The sequence below is a fragment of the Helianthus annuus genome, chromosome 5 (genome assembly GCF_002127325.2).
Source record: "Helianthus annuus cultivar XRQ/B chromosome 5, HanXRQr2.0-SUNRISE, whole genome shotgun sequence".
Taxonomy (NCBI): Eukaryota; Viridiplantae; Streptophyta; class Magnoliopsida; order Asterales; family Asteraceae; genus Helianthus; species Helianthus annuus.
The window spans coordinates 129,636,064-129,653,235 of NC_035437.2; the positions used below are offsets into that span (position 1 = coordinate 129,636,064).

The 17,172-nt window shown below is 33.3% G+C and overlaps 2 long non-coding RNA genes across 3 annotated transcripts; both read right to left on the bottom strand.

Annotated features, from left to right (window-relative positions):
• Window positions 1–705: 705 nt before the first annotated feature.
• Window positions 706–2,982, bottom strand: LOC110941267. Of its 2 annotated transcripts, none has more exons than XR_002593949.2 (5): window positions 2,732–2,982; window positions 2,531–2,653; window positions 1,570–1,634; window positions 1,260–1,465; window positions 706–1,037 (listed from the first exon to the last, which is right to left on the bottom strand). It is a non-coding gene; the product is annotated as an uncharacterized LOC110941267 (long non-coding RNA). The 2 variants fall into 2 exon arrangements; XR_002593950.2 differs by having other exon boundaries at window positions 1,570–1,691.
• A 12,112-nt stretch (window positions 2,983–15,094) lies between these two features.
• On the bottom strand, window positions 15,095–16,763 carry LOC110939145. Its single transcript, XR_002592008.1, has 4 exons — window positions 16,712–16,763; window positions 16,097–16,206; window positions 15,707–15,757; window positions 15,095–15,297 (listed from the first exon to the last, which is right to left on the bottom strand). It is a non-coding gene; the product is annotated as an uncharacterized LOC110939145 (long non-coding RNA).
• Window positions 16,764–17,172: the final 409 nt, after the last annotated feature.

Consider the following 17,172-nt stretch of genomic DNA (forward strand, 5'->3'; position numbering starts at 1 on the left):
TACTAGAAAATCTGAAATTTCTTACACCAGTTTTCCTAGGAAATGCCTCATAAAACTGGCTTTTCTACGCATTTATGACCAACACCTGATGTAGGAAAACAGCTCGTAGGAAACCTGTTTTCAACGCATTTCCTACGCAACTTCCTACACATTTTCTACGAAATTATTACGTCGCAAATTGCTACGAATCTCCTACAATATATTTAATTATTATCTTTTAGGATTTATTTTTTGGCTACACATTTCTGACCAAAAAAAAAACAAAAAAACTTAACAAATTTTAATACAACATTATTTGTGACGCACTTCCTACAAATAAATCAGAAGTATTGTTACAAATTTCCTAGGAAACTGGGTATTTTTTGTGACCAATTTTCTACAAATAATGTTGTTACAAATTTCCGAGGAAATTGAGTATTTTTTGTGACCCATTTCCAACAAATAAATAAGAAGTGTTGTTACAAATTTCCTACGAAAACTGGGTATTTTTGTGATGGTTTTTTGACAAAACTGGAGTATGTTTTGTGACAAATTTCTGACAAAATAAAGAAAAAAGGTCTACTATTTTTGACCGTTTTCCGACAAAAGCTATTTATGTTGTGACACATTTCCAACCACCTAATTTATTAAATAAAAAAATACTGTAAAAAAAATAATTAATATTGCTGCATTTTTCTGGCGAAAAATTCCAGAAATAATCTGTAATACCAAAAACCTGTTTTACAAAATTCACCAAAGTTATGACATAAATTCAAAAATCATGCGTCACAACGCAAGATCCAATATGTTTAAACCGTAAGCTAATACAATTCAACGTAATTCAAAAAAGATATAAAAAAACTACAACTAACTAGAGGGAGCAAGCCAATTTATCGTAAATTCTTGAAGTTGTTTTTGAAGTTCTTCCCTTGCTTCCTTTCTTCGTCAAGACGAGTTGCAAGTAGATTCTTTTCTTCTTCAAGACGAGATGCAAGTAGATTCCTTTCTTCTTCAACCCGAGCTTCAAAATCAACCATTCGGGTTCGCATAACTTGAGCCTAAAAAGTTGTTCAATCACACATGCCCAGAAATTTGTAACATCTTTAATAACAAGGGAACAGGAAGCAATCCTTGCACCTTCACCAATTTTAATATTCCCAATTCCCCCCAAGGTTATACCTTGTAAAAACAATATTTACGCTCACAAGTGTATAGTTGAGATGGCTAACTTTACTGACCATGCAGATTAATTGATTAAATTAGCTATAAACTGAACTTACCTGCATTAGTGAAACTCTATCCCCAATTAACGGCAGTTTTTCCAATAACCAAGCCCGTTCCATGATCCAATAATATCCCCTCCCCGATTTTGGCAGTTGTGAACACAAAAGAGAAACAGTTATTGGTAAAATCCAATAAAAATATAGTATTTATGTTAGGAAATCATTTTTGAAACAATACCTGGATGTATATCGACTCCAAATACCTAGACAGAAGTAGAAGTTTGTAAATAAAAAGCAACTTGCATTATATAAATTACAAAAATGTACCAAAAATAAGATAAATTGACCACATTTACACAAATGTTACCTCGCTAACTCGACTTTGTAGTGCAAGAGCCAACACATTGCGTCCTTGGTTCCACAATGCATGCGCTACTCGATGTGTTTGTAAAGAATGGTAACCATACAAAAGTATTATAAACTCAATAACTGCCATTTAATTTAGCAGTTCACGTCAAAGAAAGTTCTAGAAGCCAATGACGAAGAAAAAGAATTTGGTAACAATTTTCATGAAAGTAAATAAATCGATACAAATCTATAGAGATATACATATACATAAAAGAAGTTATATTCTAATTGAAATACCTTTAGGTATAAAAGAGCCGAGCAATAAGACAAGCATGAAGGATCTCTTTCTTAAATTCCCGTGGAAGAACGTTAATTGAACAATAAAATCGTTATTCTACAAAAGCAACAACTAACCGAATATGAGCCAGCGCTCGACCAGGCTCGAACTCGATTAACTTATGAGAGCTCGGGCTTGAGCTCGGCTCGTTTGTATTTTCTCAAGCTCGAGCTCGGCTTGGGCTCGGCTAGTTTATTATCTATTAATTAGTATATTAAATAAAAATAATATAAATAGTAGACTTTTTAGGCTCGCGAGCTCGATAAGTGAAGCTCGGGCTCGGGCTCGTTTACTAAATAAGTTTATTTTTAGGTTCGAGGCCGGCTTGTAAACAAGTTTAAATAAGCTCGGCTCGTTTACACTAAGACTCGATAAGGCTCGACGAGCCTAACGAGCTTCACATGTGAGCCTCGGGCTCAGGCTCGATAAACAAACGAGCTTTATTTTAATAAACAATTTTTTTCTTCATGAAACTACAAAACCAATCAATATTTGCCTACAATTAAACTAAAAAATGGACATCACAACAGCTTAGGCAATGTTAAAGCAACAGGTCTGTTCTATATACCTTATCAAAATTTGAAGCAACAAGCTATAATTAATGGGAATTCAACACAAAGAAAGTAAATAAACAAACGAGTACCTGATGTTTTGGCCAGAAGACAAACGATAGACCAAGGTATGTGCTCTGAGTAGGAGGCACTGGTACATGTCGAGATGCGAGCCGCTGGTACAAGTGCTAGGGTTCCAAATCGTGAAATTGATACTTTTGTAAATAATCGAATCAAACAAGCAATAATTAGTGTGTAATCGAAGCAAATAAAGACTATGAACAACCGTATACCTGATATTTTGGACAACAACAAACAAGTGAGGGTCGAGTGTGTCGAGGGGCAAGCGTCACAGCAAGGAAGCCAACAAACAAACGGTGGTGGAGAGAAATAAACGACAATAGATGGTCGACGGTGGACGGTGGTCTGAGACAGGAGTAATCCTAGCTTTGCAAAATGTGAAGTGTAGTCTGAGATGGGAGGCACTGGAATAGCCCTAGTTTTGGGGGGAAGAGTAATTGGGTGAAATATGAAAATGTTAAGCGGGAATTGGGTTGGGGGAAGAATAATTGGGTGAAAATGTTAAGCTGGAACTATTTTCTATAATTAAATTATACAAAATTAAATAAATTTAAATTATACAAAATTAAATAAATCACTAATTTAGTAATTTGATGAAAGATAAATTTATAAAAACTAATAAGTTTATAAATAATAAAATAATACTTATATAATATATCTAAAGAAAAAATATAGGTATAAAAAAACTTTAGTTTATCATTATTTAAGCTATATCTATACTATGTTCAACCACGAATAAAGTGTAAATAAGTCAACCTAGTCGCGAGCTACTTAGATTTAATTGAAAAAAAAACTAACAACGAGTCGATCTTAAACGAGCTCGATCCAGAACTTCACTTAACAAGATCGAGCCAGCTCGTGAGCCTAAACAAACATAGTATTTATATGATTTTTATATATTATATAGTAATAATTATTAGGATAAATTACTTTTTGAGTCCCTGTGTTTTAGGGGTTTTAACCACTTGAGTCCAAAATCAAAATGTTTAACGCCATGAGTCCTTATAGCCACTTTACTTAACCATTTGAGTTCAATTTTCTAACACTGTTAGAATTATTTTGTTAAAATTTGTTAAATGACCAAATTACCCCTATAATTAAAAATAAATAAAAAACTAATGTATTTTTAGTTTTCTCTCTCTAACAGCAAGCACCTCCACATCAACTGCTTTATAAACACTGCACCTTCTCTGCAACTATTCATTGGGTATGTCTACGAACTTCAGTGAACTGCTTATAAACCCACTACACCTCCACATACTAATTTATTTTTGCTTGCTAATTTATTTTTAGTCTGCTTATAAACCCAATCAGCAGTGGGTTTGCTTGCTAATTTATTTTTATTCTGCTTATAAACCCACTGCACCTCCACATCAACTGCTTATAAACCCACTACCCCTTCACATACTAATTTATTTTTAGTCTATCTGTTCGTGCAAAGCCAACAACAAGCAAACTGTGCCCCTTCTCTACAACTGCTGACTGGCTTCGAATTTTATTTATTCATCCCTATTCCCAAATCAACTGCTTATAAACTCTAACTTTTATAATACCCCAATTCAAGGAATACATACGATGTTTAGCAAATATTATATTAGGGGTATTGTTCCTTGAATAAAACTGAGCACAAATGCGTAAAGCAAGCTTACGGGTTGCAAAGTGAACTCAGGTTTCGAACGGTGGCCGGTGGTGGAATACTCCGACGAACTTGCAGACGATCGGGGAATTAAAAGAGTGAAAGTAATTGTGTCTAAAGAGGGTGGTTGTGGGGCGGGTGGTTGTGGCACGTGAAAAGAGGGATACATACATACACACATATACACATACACACATACACACATACACACATACATACACACACACACATACAGACACACATACACACATACATACATACATACATACATACATACATACATACATACATACATACATACATACATACATACATACATACATACATACATACATACATACATACATACATACATACATACATACATACATACATACATACATACATACATACATACATACATACATACATACATACATACATACATACATACATACATACATACATACATACATACATACATACATACATACATACATACATACATACATACATACATACATACATACATACATACATACATACATACATACATACATACATACATACATACATACATACATACACACAAACACACAAACACACACACACACACAAACACACAAACACACACACACACACACAAACACACATACACACATACACACATACACACATACACACATACAGACATACAGACATACAGACATACAGACATACAGACATACAGACATACAGACATACAGACATACAGACATACATACATACATACATACATACATACATACATACATACATACATACATACATACATACATACATACATACATACATACATACATACATACATACATACATACATACATACATACATACATACATACATACATACATACATACATACATACATACATACATACATACATACATACATACATACATACATACATACATACATACATACATACATACATACATACATACATACATACATACATACATACATACATACATACATACATACATACATACATACATACATACATACATACATACATACATACATACATACATACATACATACATACATACATACATACATACATACATACTACATACACACATACACACATACATACATACCCATATAGATACAAACGTGCATATACGTACACATACCGACATACACAAATACATATATATATATAGATACTCATGTTATACTCATATGCATACGTCTACATAGTTACGTACATTTAATATTTAAAATAAGAATAATTATATAGGTTGTTTCTTACACATTTGTGACGAATCCTTAAATGTCATAGGAAATGTGTCACAACTTGCAATGAATTTAAGCATTTTGTCATAAATCCGTAGGCAATTGTATTGATACATGGATTGTTTCCTACGCCTTTGTGACAATTTGCAATGGATTTAAGCATTTTGTCATAAATGCGTAGAAAATTGTATTGATACAAGTATATTTATCGAAAATGTGTCACAAGTTGTGACGCAATCCCGACGGATGGTTTATGAATCTATATTTTGTCATAAATCCGTAGGAAATTGTATTGATACATGGATTGTTTCCTACGCCTTTATGACAATTTGCATTGGATTTAAGCATTTTGTCATAAATGCATAGGAAATTGTATTGATACAAGAATATTTGTCAGAAATGTGTCATAAGTTGTGACGCAATCCCGACGGATGGTTTATTTTAATTAATAAATAAATATTTTGTCAGAATTGTGTAGGAAATGCTATCATTTTCCCTTATTTATTTTGCATATATTAATATTTATTCGGTAAACAATTATAATTAACCTTTTGTAGATTATTTGTGACAGATTTGTGACGCAACTGTCAATTAAATAGGTTTTTTTTTTATTTTCTGTCGGAAACTTGTCACAAGTTGTGACGGAATTCCGACGGATGGTTTAAGTTAATTAAAAAATAAATATTTCGTCATAAATGTGTTGGAAACGATATTATTTCTGACAGATTTGTGACGCAACTGTCAGTTAATTAGGGTTTTCTTATTTTTCATCACAAATTTGTAGGAAACGATATTATTTCTGATATATTTGTGACGCAACTGTCAATTAATTAGGGTTTTCTTATTTTTCGTCACAAATTTGTAGGAAACGATATTATTTTCCCTTATTTATTTGGCTCATATAAATATTTATTCAGTAAAGAATAATAATTAACCTTTTGTAGGTTATTTCTGACAGATTTGTGACGCAAATTTCAATTAATTAGGGTTTTCTTGTTTTTCGTCATGGATGCATCGAAAATTTGTAACAAAATCATGAAATTTTTTTTTGTAGGAAATTCATCATAAAGGTGTTGTAATCTGTGACGAAAAAAATTGTGTAGGAAATTTCTGTAGGAAATTGTCCCCTTTTCTAGTAGTGCAAGATGACAAGCCAAAGAAAAAAGATACTGGTAAGAAACCGACTGTTAGCTATAACAAGTGTCTGCCTCCGATCTGGGAAGGTTCTTCTCCCAGAAAACCAAATGAGGAGCAAGTCAAAAAGGCAGTCAATATAAAGTTAAAAACCGATACAACTGATGAATTACCAGAAAACATTGACGTCACTTTCACATCGTCTGACACTGATCATGAGTCTGAGTTAATCAAAAAGGTGGTCGATCAAGTGTTGGATACTGATGAGGAGTCTGAGTCAAAGTCTGTGTCTGGAGGGTCAAGTTCGTCAGTCAACAGTTCAAAACCGATGGTTAAACGGGCGTAGAGTAAAGAGTTTTTGTTATCAAAATCAAATTTGGATGATGAAACATTTGAAGTAGCATACACTTTAAATAATTCGGACAAATTATATTCTGACAAAGAGTTTCCAGTAAGAAGTGTTCGTTTTGAAATGATTAAAAAGGTTTTCAAAATGACAGAAATTAATATTTCTGAAATAAAAGATTTAAATCTTACTGGAAAACCTAAAAAATACACTTCAAGAGTACAACAACGATTAAACAAGAAAAGGGTTACAATTCTGGTTCTGGTTTTCAAAAGAAACCAAACCATAATGGTAATTTCAAAAAGAAAGGATTAGGTTTTATTCCACCAGAAAATTATAAAAATGAGAAAAATTCTAAAACAAAAACAGAATTTGTTTCAGGTGGAAGTGCTGAGGATGAACAGAAGAAACCGTTCTGGAAACAATCAAATCAGGAGTTTCTTGCTGAGAAGAAAAGAAAAGGATCTGGAGTGTTTCATCCAATAGAGACTCGAACCTGTTTTAAATGCAGTGAAGCTGGTCACATTGCATCGAATTGTCTGACAATTACTAAGACAAAACAGCGAGTCTCTGAAAAACTGAAAGAAAAAGTTGTTGATGTTGAACAACCAACTGAAAATTTCAAAACTTTTGAAAATTCGACTTATGAAGTTGGTGAGAGTTCAAAGGAAAATTTTTACAAAAATAAAGCCAAAGACAACCAAGTGTGGGTTGTTGAGAATGTTTCTGAAAAAGTCGGCGATGAACCTGATTCCACAGAGGAGCCACAGGTTGAAGTTAAAAAGGAAAACTTAGTACCTCCAATGGATGATGAGAACTTTCCATCATTGAGGTCTGAAAATTTTAAATCAAAAGTTGGTAAGGTTGAGATATCTAATCAATTCTATTCTAAAAAGAAAGAATTTGATGTCGATAAAAAGTTTAATGGAAGTGTGAAAAGGATTTTTGGAAAAATGGTTGATAGAAAAGTAAAAGGGTAAAAGAGTTTTATGAAACAAAGAAAGCAACATATACCCTGACTGAAAGTGAACTTGATAAGCTATCATCCAAGCTTGCTGAGGCTTGGATGTCTGTGTTTAATATGTAAAACCGAACTTGCCGGAGATCCCAAGTTTGTAATCGTGGATCATGAATCGGCATCTTTCTTGATAATTGATTTTGTGAATGAATTTTTTTAATGTGTTTAAATTTTATAGGTAAAGTGTGACTTGCCGCAGCTTCCAGGTTGGCAAGTGCGAAGCAGGAATCGGCATTCTAGTTGGTAAAATGATTGAGTGTAGATGTTTTATTCCTACACTTGATACAGGTGATTGTGTTCCTACAACTGGTAGAGTTTTGTTCTTACAAGTTGTATAAGTGATTCGTCAAGGTCATTAAATTGAACTTGATGTAATCCTCAGATATGTGATTGATGAACAAGATGATGAACCAGTCCCTACAAATGGTAAAAACAAACGCATTTTCCGGAAAAATCATTTTAATTAAAACAAAGTTAAGTGTTTTGAAATCATAATGAGAAAATAGTTTGTTGAAAAGGGGAGTTCTGATTGTTTATGCCAGGAGGATGGCGAATTGAAGCAATTCGATATCAGTTGTCAATTTTATTTGTACAGTTTGTTTTAAATTTTCTTTAAATGTGTTTGCATTTTAGGGGGAGTAAAAATTTCAGAAAATCCAAAAACATTTGAAAATTTGAAAAAGCCAAAAACATGATAAAATGTAAAAAGAGTTTTGTTGTGAAAAAAAGAGGAAATGATAGTACAGCAGTGGGCGATCACAACACGCTAAAGAAATGGAAAGTAAAAATACGATAAACAATCTTACTGTGGATGTGTCGGTAGGTTTTTGCACATTTAATAGATTGTGACGAGATATAAACCTAAATTCAAACTTGCTTATATCGTGGGGAACAATTTCTTGGATATATGGGTAACCCCCGAAATCTTGTTTGAAAGGTCGCTCTTTCTGAGATACTAGGTCTTTATGCTCAGTAATATCTGGGGTATTATCCCGGGACTTCTGCTGAATGGAAATTCTGACCTAGTCCCCGTATAATACTTTCTGCAAATGCTTGAAAAAGCATCGCCCTCAGCATAAAAAATGATGAAACATTGAAAAATGCTAATTATGTGATGTTGAAGAAAAGATCCTCTAAAGGGGACACACCTAAAGTCGAACCGTCATCTCTCTGCTGAACGGAAGTTCTGACCTGAGCTCTCACGTTTTCGCATCTAACCCCTTACAGATATCATCTGTGGTATACTCACTTGTAAGACTGAATATTGGGATCTGGATACGTGAGTATATTCAAGTGGTGGGACACACGGATAAGTTTAAGTTCTTAAGACATTAATTTCGTATCTCGAAACAACTGAACTTTGTGTGAAAATTTAAGTGGATCAATATACTGGTCTAGGTGAATTGTTTAGAACTTAAAATGAAATAAAGCTTAACGGTGTTAGTGATTTGTCTCATAAACTGATATGATTCTTTTACATAAACTCACAAAAATATTGTCTGTAAATATTTTTACTGCATTTTTTGTTTTATTAAAAAAATCCAAAAAGTTTTTTGACAACTGGTGTTGGAAAGCTGATTTTCAAAATTCCAAGTGCTAAACATGATGACTGTTTGTGAGAGGGAGTCTGTGTTTAAAAAACAAATGTTTTTTATCAAATCTTCAAATGGTTCATCAGGAGTATAGTTAAATTTGAGGGGGAGTCTAATTTTTTAAATTTAAAATGTTTGAAATTGTGAAGTTTATTTTGAGGTAGAGATTGTGCAGGTGTAAGTCTGAGCCAGGTTGATAGATCCTGAGAAGCTTGTGTTTAAAGAGCCAGGTTCCGATACCTGAGAATTCTGTAGATAGAGCATGAGCCAGGTTTTGATTCTGTAGACAAAGTTTGAGCAAGGCAAAGATCTTGAACTTGTGAAAGTCAGATTTCGACCCTGAAACTGATGATGCTGATGAACTTAAGGAATGCCAGCACATTGTTAGGGGGAGTCTGTTGATGCTGATTGAAAGAGTGAAGTCCAGAGACTGTTCAAGACTGAAGTTGCAAAGACTCGACACAGTAAGACTCGTCAACATCTGACGGGGAGTCTGTTAGTGCATGCATCTGTCGACTTCGTCTTCTATCGAGTCTTGTACTAGATAGGTTAGATCAGGGCACGTTGTACGAGAAAATAGGAGATTTAAGGTTGATTTTATTGTGATTTCGCTTGAAGAGGAGATTCCGCTTGAAAGTGTATTGTGACATTTCAAGCGAAATCAACTTGTTTCTTATTCCGCTTGAAGTCATTCCAAGCGGAATCAGAACACTATATATAGAGGATTTGTCTTTCGAGCGAAATTAGTCTGAACAGTTCCTAAAAATCATACCGAGGTGCTGCCGGTTTGATTCTTGCGTGTAATCATTGTTAAATCAATCAAAGAAGTGTTTATAGTGAAGATCAAACTATTTCTAAGTCTGTTTCTTGTTTTCCGCACCTGAAACAGATAAAAACTCCTCTGAACGACTCATTCGGGTCACCAACACGATCCTACAAATGGTATTGGATGACGGGGGTCCAATAATTATACCTAACGAAGTGTATGATCATGTCTCGTAACGGAAAACTAAAGTACATTTTTGAGTTAGCCGTTTGTATTGTATACATATTTGTCGGTTTCGAAATCATGTTATAGTTTTTTGTATTACCCGAGTTTTTAACGTAAATGTTTATACGAAATCTCTACATCTAAGTTTTAAGAGCTTTAACAAAGTAGGATGAGAAATTTTAAGCATTTATTACTAGTTTAATAAGAAGCTAAGGGTGGAGGGTATAATGCTCGTTGACATATGCGGTGAGTGGGAGTCACCGATCGGTGACCACCTCCACTTGATTGAGTTATGCGGTGAGTGGGTGAGAGTTTACCAAATTCGGTGTGTAGTCACCGAAATTATTGAAGAGTGATGGAGGAGAGAGAGAGAGAGAGGAGAGAACAACCAATCAAAAACGAGAATCACTCAAACACCCTAGGGTGATTAACCATACCCCCTGATTGAGTGTAAAATGGGGAGTGGAATGGGGAGTTGACATGTCAAATATTATTGGGTAGGATTTCACTCAAACACCGTAGGATGATTGACCATACCCTCCACCCAGGGGCGGATGTAGCATATAGTAAGGGGTGGCGTCCGCTACGGCTTGGCGTTCCGGCGGTAGTGTAAAATTAGTGTAAATTTTGGAAAAATTTGACGTTTTTTCGATTTCGTTACTGCTTATTTCTAAAACGTTACAGCTTGACGCGAATCCTAGATCCGCCACTGCCTCCACCCTAATGTTACCTTGTATTAAATTTTGAAAAATCTAGGACCAGTTCGTGAATATCTAAAAAATGTTTACTGAAATTCTCAAGTTATAAAGATATATTTATATACACACACATACATACATGCACAAATTGTCATGTTGCACACGACTTAACTTATAGACTTTTCTTAAATACCATGAGTTGTTTATATCTTAAAGTAAGTTGTATATCAAGCATTTATGATTGTTATATTTAATGATAAAGGAATAATAGACAACAGAAGCTACATTCAAAATCCATGTAAATACACCCAACTTAGACTGAATTTTGTATCCCTCGTGATACCTGAGTGAGTTGTAAGCAACTTCATAAGTAAACGGCATGTGTCATCAAACAAAACGATTCAACTTACAAACTATCATACTATTTAACTTCTTATTTGGGTGTCAACCTAAAAGATATGATTAGTTCTACACTTTACCGATGCCCTTAACGAATGCTGCAAAGGTTTTGCATAACACATATAATGTGTTACATGCAAACTCGAATTATTATTATTATTATATTTATCAATTGATAACACCACTTTATTATAGTGGTGTTGTCATTTTTTTTTTCCTTTTTTTTTTTCTTTCTTTTTTTTCTTTTTTTGTTTTTTTTTTCTTTTTTATTTTTTTTATTTTTACCCTATAATTTTCAGCATTTACTCTTACAACCCCTTAACTTTCTAAATGTTTTTTAATCGAGTTTTAAGTCTTTATTTTTATTTACGTGTCGATATAAACTTAAGTTGATTTACATTTCGACATGATTTTTTGTGTTTATTTACGATTTTGCCCCCAGTATAAAATTCGTTTTAATATTTTTTAGAAGACTATGGTTATAGTGTTTTGTTTTAATTGTTTGGCTCGATTTAATTTTTATTCGTCATGCCAAGCGGTAGTTTTTCCATCGTTTTAGTTTTTTTTAGCAAAAGTATGGTAGTATTTTGTTTTACTTTGTTTACTCAATGTAATTTTTTTGAGATCGTGTTATGAGTAGTATGTACAAGTAACTAAAACACAGACGTATATGCTATGAGAAAGAAATATTCAGCTTAATAACCCGCAACGCGGGCGGGCAAAACCTAGTTCACATGAAACGTAGGGTGGTTACTTTTGGATAATCACTATGACTTCGAGTCTCTTTCAGTGTAAAATCACTATCACCATTCAAAGACCACAACCATATGTTTGCCTCTTCGACCCAAATAAACCCATTTAGAATACGACACAATTCGTCGAATTGTTGAGCTTCAACTCCCCCACGAATCTCCCTACGCCACTTCCAAACCCTCCCACTAGCAAGCATCTCTTCTATAGTTAACAGGGCACTTTTTTCCAACTCTAAACAATAAAGATGCGGAAATCGAAGATGAAAAGGATCATTTCTTAACAAACAATCAAACCAAAAGGAAATCTCCATTCCATTACCCACTGTGTTTCTCATGACCGATAAATTGAACTTTTGTTTAAACTTGAACCATTATGTGAGATCTATGATTAATTTTGTTACAGATCATTGTATGTCTTTCTAATTTTGATGCCAAAATAATATGTAAACATCTATATCTATATATAATCTAAAATTTAGTTACATGTTCTGTTTTAAAATCAACATTTATGATGTTTTAAATGCAGTACTTAAAACAATATTGCAAGTTTTAATGCTTATAGTACAATACTAAATGAGATTAGTTTAGGGATAAAGTTATCTTTCTACATAACTATTTAATTAATCATAAAATATTAAATTAAAGCAAGATAACAGACCATATAGTATTAAACTGAATTGGCTTAAATGAAAATTGAATCCCATTTAATACATCTCTCAAACCATAATTTATTAATTGAATTAAAATTAAAATTTCTACATTATTTAAGATGACATATGAAAGGTCTTATGTTACCTCCTACTCACACAAAAGCTACAATAAATACATATGAGAAATGTGAAGTAATGTCGAAACTTATCAGACATTCCTTTCATTCCTCAACATTCAAAGAACCCTATAGTGAGGCTTTTAATAATGGAAAGTGGAAAGGGTTTCCTATTATTTATATCTCTATTATTCTCTTCAAATTTTTAATTCATGATAATCACAACTCAACTCAACTCAAATTGAATAAGATTTTGGTCCATTCTTTGTCTTCCTCCGTCTTTTCCCAGAAGCCGTCTGCCGATTTCGTGTTAAGGTCAATGTTAATCGATATTGTATTGCTCAATGTATCAAATTGATCTCGATTTTTTTAAAGTACCGAACGCTTTCGTTTGTTTATTTTCACTGCCTATTAAGGTGTATCATCATCACATATATTGATTTTGATTGTGATTGGCAGTTGAATTGGACACCACAAGGCCGCCTTAGCAAAATCCTAGACGGTGAGGAATATCAATTCATCTCAAACTATATGTTATTGATGTATGATTTCATCTAAATTTGTTAATTAACACAGGCTTAAGTAGTAGCAGAAATGGCGATTCACGTAAGGGAGTTCGGTAATGGAACCCAGAGCGTTCAATTCAGCAAGGAGCCGAATAACCTTTAAAATCTCAACTCATGCAATCACTCTGGTAATTTTGAAAGAATTTTATTAGAATTGCAATGATTTAATTTTTTATTTTTGATGGTTACGTTAGTGTTTTGATTGTGATTGTCAGTTTTGATTGTCAGTAAATGGGTGGTAGCGCCCAAAGTGTCTAATGCATAGAATTTGTTTACCACTTGACACCGTTGATCTCTAAGACCATACGTAGTGGGGCATTATTTTTGAAAAAAATCCAAAAAAAACGCCCCCACCCCATTACACAGGGCATTATGGGGCATTATTTTTCAAAAAAATGGGTTAGGTGTGTTTATAAAAATGCCACTTTTGGATTGTGATGGGTTGACTGGGTTTTGACTGGCCAATGAGAAATTAGTTTTTTTTTTTGTTTAATGATTGGAAGGGGCATTATTTGGGCATTATTCTCACTACGCCACTTTTGCAACAACGCCCCATGCTGACTGGACTGCCACGTGTCGGATAATGCCCCATGGTGGGGGCATTATTTTTCTTAACCACTACACATGGTCTAACGTCAAAACTTGCAATCTGGGTGTTACTATCCCTAAGACCACCCGTAGTGGGACATTATTTTTGAAAAAAATCCAACCCCCCCCCCCACCCCATTACATAGGGCATTATGGGGCATTATTTTTCAAAAAAATGGGTTAGGCGTGTTTATAAAAACGCCACTTTTGGATTGTGATGGGTTGACTGGGTTTGACTGGCCAATGAGAAATTATTTTGGTTTTTTTTTTTGTTTAATGATTGGAAGGGGCATTATTTGGCCATTATTCCCACTACGTCACTTTTGCAATAACGCCCCATGCTGACTGGACTGGCACGTGTCGGATAATGTCCCGTGGTGGGGGCATTATTTTTCTTAACCACTACACATGGTCTAATGGTCTAATGTCAACTTGCAATCTGCGTGTTACTAGAACCAAGGCAGGGTTGATTTTTCATTTAAAAAGTTAGTATTTTTATTTAGGTTATTATATGCATATGTTGGCTTCCATAGCAAAAAAATGATTTAGCTAATGTTGCCTTCCATAGCAAAAAATGATGCTAATGTTGGCTTCCATAGCAAAAAATGATTTACCGTGATCTTGGCCATGTCAAAACATTGATAGTTGGTATCGCGACCTCATTTAGTCACACCCTTGTGGGTGTGGGATACAAGCATTTGGTTTTGGTTTATTTTGTCACACCCCCAAATTACCATATGCTGGTTTTATCGCGAGGCGTGTGACGTATCTAGATCTAGCCACTAATCATGTCGAACTAATAGTAAACAATATTAAACACAATCATCATATCCAACATGAATAGTGTATTCCAAAATAAACGTTTCAAACAAAAGTATGTATTTAGCGGAAGCAAAAGTAAATGTTTCAAAACAACCAAAACCATATTGTTTTAAAATGCATAATATTAAATGTTCTCTTCAAACAACACGCAACATGACACTTCAAGCTCCTCAGACTGCAAGTTTCTATGCACTGATGTACTTAACGACCTGCAAATCATGCATAAGAGTGTCAAGATAAAGTTGGCATGTCCACCGGTTTTGTTCAACGTAAATAATACATTCAAACATTTGAAATAAGGGTTATGCGGGTTCATCTCAAAAATATGGTGTTAAAATATGATGAAAAGCCAAATCATTTTGAATTCAATAGAATTAAAAGCTTCAATTGTTATCTAGAAGAAAAATCGTACTCCAATTGTTATGTGTAGGTAAATTAAACCAATTGCATATATAAATATCCGTTATTATATTTATATAAATACATGATACTTCAAAATGAGGATCTAAAAAATTTGAGGGTCCAGACATAGGGTTTACTTTTTTATTGAGTAGGCAACCCTGTATAGGACAACTATACAGTTATTAAACTAGTAAACAATAATAGGTGTGCCTTTACCTCACACACCACCAATCGCGGGTTTCATCGAGACGTTTGAGATATACCAGCCTGACATATGACAAGCAAACTTATATAATCTAAATACATACGAAAAAATAAAAACAAAAATAAAATTTGAATTATTTTCTATTTTTTTATATAATATAATTTACCATGTCAAAAGGCTTTAGGTGGTAATATATATAGATCATCATTGTTAAGTAAAAATCACACCTTAATATTATAATTTTGTTTTAATCCATATCAAATTATATAAAACTATATTTTTTTATTTTTAAATTTACAACATCGCTTGATTCCTCTTTTCTTTCTTTCTTTCTTTTTTTTTTTTTTTTTTGCAATTTCGCCTTTACTTTCTCATGTAGTTTGAATGGTTTTGGATTTTACCTTTCTCAATTGAGCCCTTGAAACGCCATGAACAATCAACATGCTATAGTCTGCTCCTAAATGATTAGCCAGACCCGTTTGTGATGTGAGATCGGTGAATAACACCAAACCTAACATTTATAACCAACAAAACAAGCAAAAAACATAAAATCCTCAAAACTACACGTCAAAGTGATGTGAGATCGGTGAATAATAGCAAACCTATCATTTATAAGCAACAAAACAAAAAAAAAACACGAAATCCTCCTAACTTCACGTCAATTAAGGAACAAAAAATCCTCATCACTACACATCAAATAAGGAACACAAAAAATATTTGTTACAAATTCTTCTTCATTTGTTTATAGATCCATTCTAGAACATGCTTATACAAAAATAAAAATTCTAAAAATGTATTTGGTAATGAATTTCTTAAATTTTCAAACCGATAGAGTTAGTATGCGTGTATATGTTACATTAACACCAACAAAATCAAGGTATACATATCCATACAATTAATTAAACCAAATTTCTCACATTAGTACTTTTGAAAACAAAAAGTGATTTTTAAAAATGTAAAGAAAGATTACGAGGCAAATTAAATTAGATAAAAGTAAATTAAATAAAAGCTCTTACATTTGTACCGAAAAAGAGATTCCATCTTTGGGGCAAGGATGTGTCCGTTTAAATAGGAACTGTGGGTGTTACCCTAATGCAAATTTTTCTATAATTACCCTAAGAATTTTAAGAGCTTACAAAATGGAACCAAACTATTATAGAAAATATCATTTTGATCTATCATAATGTAAATAAAGTTATTCTTTTACTAGTAAATTAGAGTTTTCGACCTTTAGGTATATTGTGAATTTCACTTTTAATCCTAAATATAACAAACCGACAAAGTTGATCCTTTATATGCTGTGAAAGTTTATGTCTTGTTGTTTAACGACCGTTAATTTTATATGTAAAGTTCGGTTACGTGTCTTGCTTAATAGGGCAAATTGGATTTATTTCTTTTAATGAAAAAGTAAATTACGTTTTTGGCGCATGTGGTTAAGTTACTTTAACTCTATCAGCTCATAAAGGAATTTTATGAC